General features: G+C 36.8%; 1 protein-coding gene across 5 annotated transcripts in view; it reads right to left on the bottom strand.

Moving 5' to 3' along the window:
• The window catches only part of SLC24A3 (solute carrier family 24 member 3), a 227,900-nt gene that overhangs the window by 156,792 nt on the left and 58,608 nt on the right, over positions 1 to 12,500 (bottom strand). The window lies entirely within an intron of this gene.

Here is a 12,500-nt window from a genome sequence, read left to right as displayed (position 1 = left end):
GGAATGCTGTGACAGTTGTAAATTACTTTTTTCAGTGCCGTTGTAACTTTGAACAGTCGCTAAATGAATGGTTGTAAATTGAGGACTACTTATACAGTACCACCTTAATTTGTCCTCCATCTTCTTAAGAGAAAAAAATGTGAAAATAACTAGATGTTCTTGACTTTGCCTACTCTACCCCAATAAGCCCCATCCACCTTTGCTGTACCACAGGTTGTACACCAGAGGAACCACTGTGCAGCCCTCAAGCAGGAAAGATGCTGCTGAATTGCAACAGCCATGATTCATCTCTGGCCATGCTGGTTTCAACCCATAGCAGTTGAGAGGCCATATTTTGCCCATCCATGTGTTAAAGGATTACAGTGTTTCTGAATTTAGATCAGATTTTACTGAAAAGGCTGCCAACAAATAATTCTTCCATTATACTTTTATCTTTACTTATCATATCATTTCCCAGATAATTTTTTCTCAATAAACTTGACTCTAAAAGCCATTCTCAAGCATGGAAACAGTTGGTTACCTGCATGCATAAGAATTAGTCTGAGACTGTAATTTTGTGTCAAGCAAGAAAAACAATAAACTTTAAGAATGGCCTGAGAAATGTGCAAAGCATGTACACAATTCTTGAATTTGGGGTGCTTAGGAAAAATCCTGCTGGAAGACAAGTATATAATTAGGTTGAAGAATTCAGAGCAATATATGCCTTTTTCCTACAGATCTGCACTTATTCCTCAAATGGGAATCAAGACATTACTCAGAAAATACAAAGATCTTCCCTTCCCCACTCCCCCACTTTTTCCAAATATGTCCTTTGGGAGTTCACATGCTAAGATAAGAATTCCAAAGTGGCAGCAGAACAAAAGATTTTATGAAGCTTAATCTGGATAAGAACTTTTCAGGGAAGAAGTTGCTCCAAAATAGATTTTAAACTATTGTAATAAAGGAGAAGGGTGACTCTGAAAAAATGTGTAAAAGTACTTTTGGTGAAATATTAAATAATCACATTGCAAAGATACATCAGTAAGTAGCAACTAGAGCTGGCTTCTATGTGAAAAGCAAGTTTCAATGGGTTAGCAATTCTAATTTTAAAATTAGAGTGAAGCAGTGTGAAGAATTTCCCTTCAAGATTCCAGCTAGTTATATCTTTTTTCAGACTACCCAGTTTCTACTCTCTCTCCTCGTTTTTCATTTACTGCCTTCCTCCAGTGAAAATTCAAGTGTCATGATGGTACCCACTATGGATATGGCATTGCCTTGCATGATTTTCCAAAAAAAACAAAATCCAAAAGAGATATACATCAGAAAATATTTCAGATTCCTCTTGCCTTCTGAGCTCTCTCCTTTATGTCATTAGAAATGCCCTTTGACCAGCAAAAATATAGCATATGAAACATGCTATTTCATTGTTGGGAGTTAAGTCAAGAGAAGCTGCATACATTACTAACAGATCCTGTTATAAAGTGTTTTGAGACTTTTAGCCCCTTCCTTATCAAGCTGTTTAGATTTTCAATGTTTCCATTAGGCATTCATAGCTGTGGAGGGCTCCACCATCAAATGATGTTGCACACATTTTTCTTAAATGGGAAATGAGCCAAAACTTTCTGCAGTGTGAATATGAATCAATATGAGCTTGAAATTTTGGGGAAAATTTTAGAGACAAGGAATAAGTTTAGAGAGATTACAAAAGTAACTTCTCTATTTAGGTTTGCACTCATAGCATATCTGTTCCACTTCTTTTTAAGAAGCTTGAGATGCCAGTAAGTGCATCAAACATAGGCACTATTGTGAACTACTCAGCATCTGACAATCTACACAAATTGCTGCACTGTTTTATTTCTTTGAATAAAATCCAGGATAGAGTGGAAGGGGAGGAAAAGGAGTATAACTGGTTACAGACAGGCTTTTTTCCAGCCACAGCAAGTGACAACCTGTAGCTGACCTTGTCTAAACTTGGAAGTTAAGCAGGATCACTCCTGGTTGGTACTTATTTATTTATTATTAAAATTATATGCCATTTGGGGTGGTTGGGAGTCAAGCAGCATACATAAAATTATATGCCATTTGGGGTGGTTGGGAGTCAAGCAGCAGATAGATAGATCACTGTAATCTTTGCCTTCAACAATATATATATATATATGAATGCCCAGCGCAATGCATTGGTTCATTCTGAATGCCATCCAAAATGAACCAAATGATTTGTCTTGTTATTTTGTCACAGCTGTGGTTATAACAACTATAAACAATAATTATGAAACATAAACAATGGGCAGGATTCCTGACAAAAGACATCTCTTACATTGTCTCCAATTTTCTACACTGTTTGCAGTTCTCATCAACATTTTCTATTGGGGCTGGAGAAGGAATAACAACTGATTGGTTTTTGTTTTTTTTTTACTGAAGACTTCCTTTGCTTAAACTTCCTGAACCTATCTATCTAAACAATGACTGGATTTTTCCCTTAAAAGGGTAAGTAATCTGTAAATATCATTTTAACTGTTGCTAAAACTTACAAAGCCATAGACACATTTTAAAAATCATTTTTTTCAGATGTCAGAAATCCACAGAACTGTTAGTGCATCAATACATCTCGTCTCATTGTGCTGAAATATAAAAATGCTGTACCTACTTGTGTTTTCCCATGTTCATCTACAGTAGGTATGAAAATTGTCTGAGATTAGGTTAAGTGTAATCTTAGGTTAAGATTTTAGTACTTTAAAACCAGTAGTCTGTTCTGCGTTGGCCTGTTTTCCAAAGTCCTGAATCAGGATTGAACAAAGCCTTATGGTCTGCACACCCTCATTTTCCTGAACTTCCCCACTCACAAAGAAAGAAGCTTCCTAAACGTTAGCATATAAGCTCAATGCTCTAAATCTGGTAGAAAGACTCTTTTGTACTAAAAATTATTAAGGAGCGACAAGATTTTTGTTATTTTTTTAGGAAATGTGCACAAGAAAGAAACAGACCTTGTTAGCATAGCGCTATTAAAAGATTGGCTAGTCAACAGTACAGAGCAATTATTTTTTAAAATACGGAGCTGAAAAATTGTAGATTTCAACAGTAGCCTTTCACGTGTTGGCAGAATCACTGGTTTCTCGACAATCAGCCCCCTCTCTAAAATTGTGGAAGAATATTTGCAGTAACTAAAGTAGCCATAGCCAAAGGCACCCACTTCAAAGCATATTTACTCTTCTGTATCTCCAGCACTCAAAAGAATAGAATAGTCAATATAACAGCTTCCTTGTGATACTTTTAACCATCAAAATAACACCAGGAATACCTGATTCAGCATTAAGAAAAAGCAGCCCCTATAATGGATTATCTTCTCTGTATTGTATTTATCAAGTCATTTAGTTATGCATCTCATGAATTGTTATTTTGAGGAAGAGGGGGTAATGTGAAATATTATCATGTAGCATTTCACTTATATGAACCATATGTCATTTTCACAGTATGGATATTTACATCAAACTCAAGACAGATTGAACATTCTTTCTGTAAAGATGTATCCTAAAATCAAGCTTTGGTTTAAACATTTTTGAAAACAGTTAATTTGATTCAAATTAAATGGGATACTATTTCATATATATGTCTAGTAGAAACTTTCTGAGAAAACCACATTATAATAGTGCCCTTTGGTTTGATATTTGCCTGCAGATACAGGTATTTTACAATAGAATTATGAATCTTGCCATTCTTACCTCATTAGAAGCCAAAATATTGTAGCTTTTGTGAGATAGTCCTGAACCATACTGATTTGGAGTTGTCTTCTATAAGGAAAGAACTCAAACTTGTAGGGAAAAAGAGTAGTTTTAACCAATGTGCAAAAATGTAAATCCCTGCACTTGTTTCAGTTTTGCTAGTCCTGTCTCCTTCATTTGGGGTGCAGTGTGCTACCTGAAATATGTCTCTTAGGAATTTGGACTGCATCTGTTCCAGAGGAATAAAGTCCCAGCTAAGCACCAAAGAGTAACTAAGTGAAAGCCTTAGCTGAATTTAACTATAATGCTGCTGGAATATACTGTGCTCCTCTGGAAAAATAAAAAAACTGAATTGCTACCGCTGTATTTGGGTATTTCAGATGACATAATTTAGATATGCACCATGTTTAGTGGAGCTATGGAAAAGCATGCCCAGATATTTAAAGGATTTGACTTGCTTGATGTTCTGGCCATTTATCTTCCAGGCAAAGATCATGATCTCATTTTTGGTATAATTGATTTCAAAGGCCTCTTCAGAGCAGTAACTAGCCAGAGCATTCAAGGTTTATCTTAAGTCCAATTTGCATTCATGATAAAAGTGGTATGTCATCTGCACACAACAGGGATGCAATATGTCTATTAGCTAGTTTTGGAGGATGGTGCTCTAATTGGATTAATTGGGCCACAAGTGGATGTATACAGAAATTAAACAGCTGAGGAGCTAATGCATCCTTGTCTTATTCCTTTGTAGGTTAGAATCTTATTAGTGTAATAGCCTTGCATGCTGCATAAAACTTTGACTGTAGAGTTCCTATAAAGATTGTGCACAAGCAATAATAGGCATCCGTCAATATTTGTATGCAGATGCTTAGACCAGAGTCTTTCTCTGGGAATTAGATCAAATGTGGACCTGAAATCAATAAATACAGTATATAATCATCAATCGTGTTTGGGTGTGTATTTTTCAGCCAGGTGTTGAAGAATAAGGGCATGACCATAAATAGAGTATCTGGATCTGAAGCCCACTCACTCATCTGCCAGACATGCCCTAAGTCAACCCAATCAACTAATTTATTGTATAAACGTCTAACACAGAGCTTATGTATTACACTTAAGAGGTGATAGGGCGATAGTTAGTGGGCAAGTTTGGGGTGCTCTTTTTGTAAATAGGAATAATAATGGCTAGGCCCCAATCCTCTGGAATTTGTGCAGTGAGATCAATATAAGTAAATAGGGAGGCAACCATTCCAGATCCACCATTCCAGATTGGGGTCCACCATTCCAAATTATTTCATAGTATTTCAGGCATGAAAAAATCATTGCCTGGAGCTTTACCAGGCTTTAGCTAATTAATGAGTATTTTTATTTTAGCTCTTGTAATTGGGGCCCAATTTGGAAGCAGATTGGCACTGAGTTCTAAATCGAAGTCAAGAAACTCTTCTTGTGGGCATAAAGCTCTAAAATGGTCCTCCCATGCAGAGGCAAGAGATAAGATAAGGGGGTGAAAAGGACTTATCAACTGGCTGGGAGGTTATCAGGTGCCAAAAGAGAGAAGAGTTTCTGGCTTAGGATGCTGTTATCAATTACTGCCAGGAAATTCTGGGGATCTCTTTTTTGTTGTTGTTTTGTAGAAGATGTATGTATTTTTTTTTCAGGAGCATAAAATCTTGGATGGAGTGCTCTGCTGGGTTCTCTTTGTATAACTTAAATTCCCTCATCAATTTACTTTTAAACTCAAAACATTCTGTACCCAACCAAGGTTGAGAGAGGTAGGCCCTGCCCCTCTTTTCCCCTCTCTTCTTTGATATCTGGGTAGAGATACTTGTTGGAGTAACTGCATCAATTGGGCAAACACCTGCGAAGGAGAATTCTCAGAGCTCTCACTAACTACAGTGGAAGGGAGATGCAATGTTGCTTCAGATAGAAGTTGCTGAGAGATTTGCTCACTAAGGTTCTGGGACCATTTACTGCAGAAGAAAGAAAGATGTGTAGTATCAAAATAGAGAAAAATGGAAATTATTTCCTCATTCTATCCTGTGGTAGACAAAAAATTAGTGAAATGAAATAAATCTATAAGCTACTTGTTTAAACTAAAATTAAACAACATACAGAAGTAAGTCCAGGATAGAGAGAAAATGAGATGTCATAAAAGTTTTCTCTAATAATTTCTCAGGAGGGTAGTTTTTGAGGAAATCCTCCTTGCAGGAGAACATTAAAAATTCAAAAGTTCAAGTTCAAATACTCAGGGGTCTCATAAATCTCAGGAATCCTCAGCTTTAAAAAGATATCAGACAAATGAAGAACAGAAGCTTATCAATAGCCTATGAAATTGAAATGGAAACTTATGTTAATGAAGGACAATAATCTCAGATGGAGCAAATGGCAATGACAGAAAACAGTGAGAACTTCCATCAAGATGATGATTTAAAAAAAAAAATATGAATGCTTGTTAGAGGACTTTTAATTGAAATTATTGTACACTTTCAATCTAATTGAGAGGCCAGTCCTGATACTTCAGTAGGCAAAGCTGTGGCCAAAAAAAGTTCCTAATTGTTTCATGACATCAAGCAGGCAGCAACTGTAAACAAAGCAGAAAGTCCCCTTATCTTATCACCCAATGTGGTGAGATAACCAAATCCAAATTAGGATTTAACTGAACCTTAGGATTCTTGATTACTTTGTGCTTGATAAATGGCTGAAACTCTGTGAACTAATTCCACTGACATGTAGGTTTGGAGGAGGTCTCTGATACTATCTTCAGTGCCTTCCTTCTTCATAGAAGCAAGTAATCATCTGATATTAAGATATCAATCATAAATATATAGAATTAAGCCACAATGGCTGCTTTTCTGGGAAAGGCAAATGCCATTTCTGATTGCTTCTTCTTGCTTGATTCTATTCTTGTAGTTGTTTCCTTTTTCTTTTCCAGAGTTGTTTAACAAAGTTGAAGTGTTGCAGGCTTCTTAAAAGGCTCCTTTAGGTCTGAGTCTAGAGAAGGTTGCTTAAGTTTTCTTTTCAAACTGCAATTTGAGCCAAGGATTACCCAGAGATAAAAAGAAAAATGGCATCAATCGAAGTATTTCCCCACCACCACTTTATTTCATAAAGGAAGAAGGAACTCCTGAACACTGGTAGCTAATGAGACAAGATTTAACTTTGCCCAACCTATTGCAATAGTGGTTCTAATTCTGACATGGAAGCTCACTGGATGACTTTGGGCCAGTCCCTCCCACTCAGCCCAACGCACTTAATAGGGTTATGATTGTGGGGAAAATAGGAGGAGGGAGCCTTATGCGGCCTTGAGTCATACAAAATAAAGGCAGAGGATAAGTGTAATAACTAAATAAATATTTGTGGTTGCCCAATGATGAATTAGCACAAATATCTATTTAAAAGAATAGTATGTATTGCAGTAAACATTCATAAAAGTAAAAAATTGAGAATTGTCATGTGGGAAGAAATATGTATCTGGTTCAGTTCCAAGCTGGGAGAAAGACACTGGAAGTATGAAGGCTGATTGGAAAGATAGTTTATTGATGAAGCAGAACCACTTGGGTTTGTGGTTCTGAGCAGCTGACAAAATTGAGTTGAGAGTGTGTAAGGGGGGGGGGTTATACCTTCTTTGGGCTGTGCACTTGAGTTTCCTGTTCCTGTGCAAGAACTATTGCCTATATTATTGTTCACCAAGTAATACAATCTCACTGTATTCTGTCGGTACCACAGGCAAAAAAAAGGGGGTGGGTGTGGTTACTGTCACTTGATTCAGCTACACCTTGCCTATGGTACAGATAGAATACAGTGAGATTGTATTACTTGGTGAACAATAATATAGGCAATAGTTTGCAGTTTAATTTATAATTTTCAGAGTAAAAACCAGTATTTTGAAATACTGGAGATGTTACTATCTGGAAACCCGGTGGAGCTTGGAAGTTCTCTGAAGCAGCAAACATGACAGAATGTATAGGTAAGAAGAAGTAAATATTCTGACATTCATGGTAATAATTTAATATCAATGTATTTCAACATATTTAATATATTGTTGGAAGAAATATCCTTCTGGGTTCATTTCCAAGTGGGGAAAAAGACACTGGAATCATGGAAGTTGCTTGGAAAGAAGGTTTTTTGATGAACAGGATCACATCCCTTGGAGCTCTTGGGCGAAGAAAAAGGAAAGAGATGCTGAGAGTACCTGGGTTTTATGACCTCTCTGGGCTTTGAACTTCCTGGGACACAGGAAGAGTATTCTGATGGGTTGCTATCAGAGGCCATAGCTAGCTTTGTAGGTTATCCGTGTGCTAAGTTTGGTTGAAACTTGGTGGATGATGCTATGAAGGACAATTAAATGACTTTGCCTGAAGTAGGTAGATCTTTGTTATATAGAATAGACTGGTCCATTAACAAGGATGGGAGTGCTGAGTTTTTGCGAGTTTCCACTTCTCTTTTAGGGAAAATATTCTGCCTTTTAATTATATCCTAAAATATTTCATTTTTCTAGGAGAGGGGTGGGTACTAACTTCCTACAATATATATAAAATATCATCCATGCTGGTTTTTCTCATGCATTTCATGTAAATCATTATTCTATAAATTACACTATATGCAATTTATTTATTTGAATTATTTATGCCATGACAAGTTATAACTTTTAAAGAATATACAAATTCAAATCACAAAGCGTCATTTGATCATCAATCACACAAAACACCATATTAATAGACCTCATATAAAGAGCCTGTTCAGTACAATCAGCCAATTTTTTAATAAAAGTATTAAATAGTAAAGATTTTTCCTAAGAGGCTTTTATTATTTTAAACAGATAGAAGGAATGTTGCCAGTTAGACTCCTTCTCCCTTAAAAAGTACCTGGCACCTGAAAAACTAACATTTCAAAGAAAGATTAGGATAATCAGATCCTGGTGAGCCTCTTTCCTATGTACAAGGAAGAAAATTTCCATTGCTTGTTTACAGCTACTAAGATGCATTTTATTATGTGTTCCTCCTCCTTTTTACAGATTTGGAACATTTCTTAGGGAACAAGGAGTTAAAAGAGCCAAAAGGCATAAATCTCCTGCTATATTCTGCAGTATAAAGGAATAACCAAGTTTGGAACTGCATATTGCCTGTTCTTTTTTTATGATATGGGAAATCTTTCTCTCAGAGATATCCAGAATAAACCCCAAAGATACGGCATGACTTCCAGAGGCTGAGAAATGTCAGTAATGAATTGCTTCATATGAGAACATCCCACACTGGAAAGATGATTAGGGAAGCAAACCTCCCTAATCAACAATGATATAGGTTAGAGATTAAAGCAAATCTTGAAGATGCATTCCTGCCTGTTGATCAGGTTTATTTAACCTTCTGATACACTTTGAACTTGTTCCTTTCAAAAATTCAAGTTCATCCTCCAATCCAAGACATTACTAAGCAGCTATGTTTTCCCATATCGTATTATGGCTGTACAAACATCCAAAAAATGCTTAGAAAGAAATGTTTTGCAACTTGCACAAGTACAGTATGACTATGGCTTCTCCCTGTTATTTGTAAAAGCATATCTTTTCTTTAGGCTTCCAAGCGAGTAGGGGTGAGGGACGTTTTATCTGTAATGCAGGGACTCTTTAAGGTTTAAAGCAACTGCATTGTTTTTCAGGCTCACATGGAAACCTGAAAATGAGGGCTGCTTTAAGGAGTAACAGAGAGGGGCTGTGCTTGCACTTCTTTCAGAACATGTAAGAAGCATGCACAGCCCTATGAATTATGCCTTGATAGTTATCTGCCACAGGTGAACCACCCACATCCATATAAACAGCTTCATATATTTCACCTATTGTTGAAGATGATCTATTAAGAAACTTAAATATGTACATTTTAATGCATGTAGAAGCTAGCTGTCTTTTTTATTTTCAAACCTGTGGTGCTATGGTAATTATATGTTCTGTGTTTTTATCTAACTTCTCCCTACCCAGAGTAGAAAGGTAGCACCCACCCCTCTCCTACAAGAATGAAATATTCTAGGAAATATTAAAAAGGAAGAATATTCTATTTCCCTGGATGAAAAAGGGAGAAACATGTTTTTAAAGACAAAGCAGTTTCCTGCAGCTCCCTGCCCCCCACTTCAGCTCCAGGGTGATGGGATTAAGACATGGCCCTCAGGACATGATAGGATTAGCCCTCTAACCATCTCACCACATGGAACCCGGGAAGATTATATCAGCCAGCAAGATTCAACCAAGCTTGGGACTCAAAGACTACCTACAGAGTTACCCTTGCATAGCCCCATGGGAGCATGACAACCAATCAGGATACATTTCTTGTCACAGGAACAGGAAGCAAGTTCAAAGCCCAACAAAGGGTATAAATCTCTCTCCCTCTCTCACCCGTGTACTTTTTTTGCCCAGGACCCCAATGGTCCTGTCTATCATTAAACCATCTTTCCAAACAACCTCCATGTATCCAGTGTCTTTCTTCCCACTTGGAACCAAACCCAGATGGAAATTTCTTCCAACACCAGTAAGAATAGGAAAGCATCCAGACTTGCAGTAGAGACTTGTAGAGGTGGAGGAATGAATGCAAATAGTCATTCCATGTCCGAATTCTCTCTCTTCTTTTTTTTTTTAAAAAAAGAATCAGCACTGTAGAAGAAAGTGTTGCTTTGTGGGTTTTAGTTATCAGCTTTAGCTGATAACAGTTGCTGATCAATCTGTAAAAAATAAAGATTAAAATGAACAACTGTCATTCACTTTTCTAATTTTAACTATTGCAACAAGTTAAAATTCCACTTTATCACAGGACTTAAGTGATTTATAAACCATAAAACAGATTGAAAACCACAGAAGAATCTCCATAAAACACAGAAATATGATCCACAATTAAGGCTAAAAACCTAACAATTAAAAATGTGAAACATAATGAAAAGTACAGATTAAATAGTCACAAATCCACAAGATGAACCATTTTGAACCCATTCCTGCAACTCATGGGAGCCATCCAGACCTCTGGACAAACTGGTCCAAAACAGTGAGGCAGCCACTGAGAAGGCTTCCCGCCCCACACCTTTCACAGCAGACATCCAAAGCATCTCTCCTGGATGGGATACAGTATAGGATAGACAGATTCTGCTTGGAGTAAACAGTTTTAAGGACATGTGGAGCCAAGGCATGTAAGACTATATAGGTTATTTTTATGTTACTCCTATTAGATAGAACAGGCCATAAAAATCATTTCCACAGGAAGGCTAAAACCACTTTCCCTGAGATTTACTATAATAAGCTGCCTGAAGTCACTGAGAAAGAGTTGGGCAGATATATACATTTTCTTAAACAATAAACAAATAAACAAATAACAGAATTTTGTCTGGAATGTACCTCCTTCTCCTTATACGTTAGTGAATTAGGTATCTACCTGAGACACTCCTGAATGCTAATCAAAACTCATTCAGGGCTTAAAAAAATTTCAGCCCTTTTTTGCTAAGCTTTCTTAGCAAATCACTTGCATATCCTCATAAGACCATGCTTCTTACTCTCTACAATTAGTTTGTTGAACTGAACTCAGAAATCTATTGGCAGCCAATGTAGCACTTATAACATCAGTCTTAGATGGTCAGAGTGGCTTTCACCCACCAGCAAGCTGGGAACTGCTGCCTTGCCAACTGTATTTTCCAAGTATTCAAAGGCAGCCCCAAGTAAAGTACATTGCAATAGTCTATTCTTAAAGAGATTAAGAGCATAAGTCACTGCCATGGAGCAACTAGCAGTCAAAGCTCTCCTTTGTGACGTTTCTGAACTAGATTGCTAAAATACGAATATCATAGGCAAAAGTGGACTCTGGGAACAGAAGAACATAACATTTTCATGTCTTTGCAGGCTCCAACTAAACATGGTTTTTCTCCCCTGATGTAGCCCAGCTTCCTTTGCCTTTTGCAAGAGGGTTGACACACTCTCTGAAATACTAAACAGAGCAGCGTTCAGTCATCAGTCTTACCCATATCTCCCTCAGGCAGGCTAAATGTTCTTTTCAAGCACCGAGCATACATTTATTTGTTGGATTTTGTTTTGAAAGACATTGGTTTAGAAAAAGTGCAAAACAGCTCCAAGCAGAGGAGGAAATAAATATGTTCTTGAATCCCCAGGTGCCAGCTGGTCAAAAGTGTCCTGGCAGCTTCCCCATCCATTTGCAAATGGTTTTGCCTGAATTCAACTCTGGATAAAAACTAAGCACTTGAACAGAATAAGTAGCAGCCTCATTGTTGAAATAACACTCAGAGATGCAGTTTTTAGCACATGGCTTTACCAATACTTTGGGGTTGGGTATATATTTTTATAATGTTATCGTAATTCAGTTAATTATACTATCCTGATCTAACTATAACTATTAGCTGTCATTGAAGTATGCAATGAGGCACTATACACCTTTGAATCAGTCACAAACTATATTTAAGATATATACTTAAAACATATTTGCTGAATGACTAAAATGTCTAAGTAATTACAGATCCTAATGTTTCATTTGCAAAAATTCTAGCATCAAGAACAGGAAGTATATGAACATGTATAGAAGTTGGAGATTATAGGATTCAAAGTGCAATACAGCTGAAGGATGTCATTACGAAAAGTTGTATTACTTAAATAAAATACTTTTCAACTTATTTACCTATCTATCATTATACAAGAGTATCTTTTTGTCATGGCTGCAAGTAAGAAGTTTGTCATTTAAATACCAGTGTCAATTTTTAGATAGGCTTGAGCAGTGGTTTAAAATAAATAGGGTAGAATTTAACAGGGAGAAATGTAAAATTCTGCATCTG

The sequence above is a fragment of the Pseudonaja textilis genome, chromosome 3, assembly GCF_049901715.1.
Source record: "Pseudonaja textilis isolate UNSWEBS1 chromosome 3, rPseTex1.2, whole genome shotgun sequence".
Lineage (NCBI taxonomy): Eukaryota > Metazoa > Chordata > Lepidosauria > Squamata > Elapidae > Pseudonaja > Pseudonaja textilis.
This window is presented reverse-complemented; position numbering and strand designations above follow the sequence as displayed.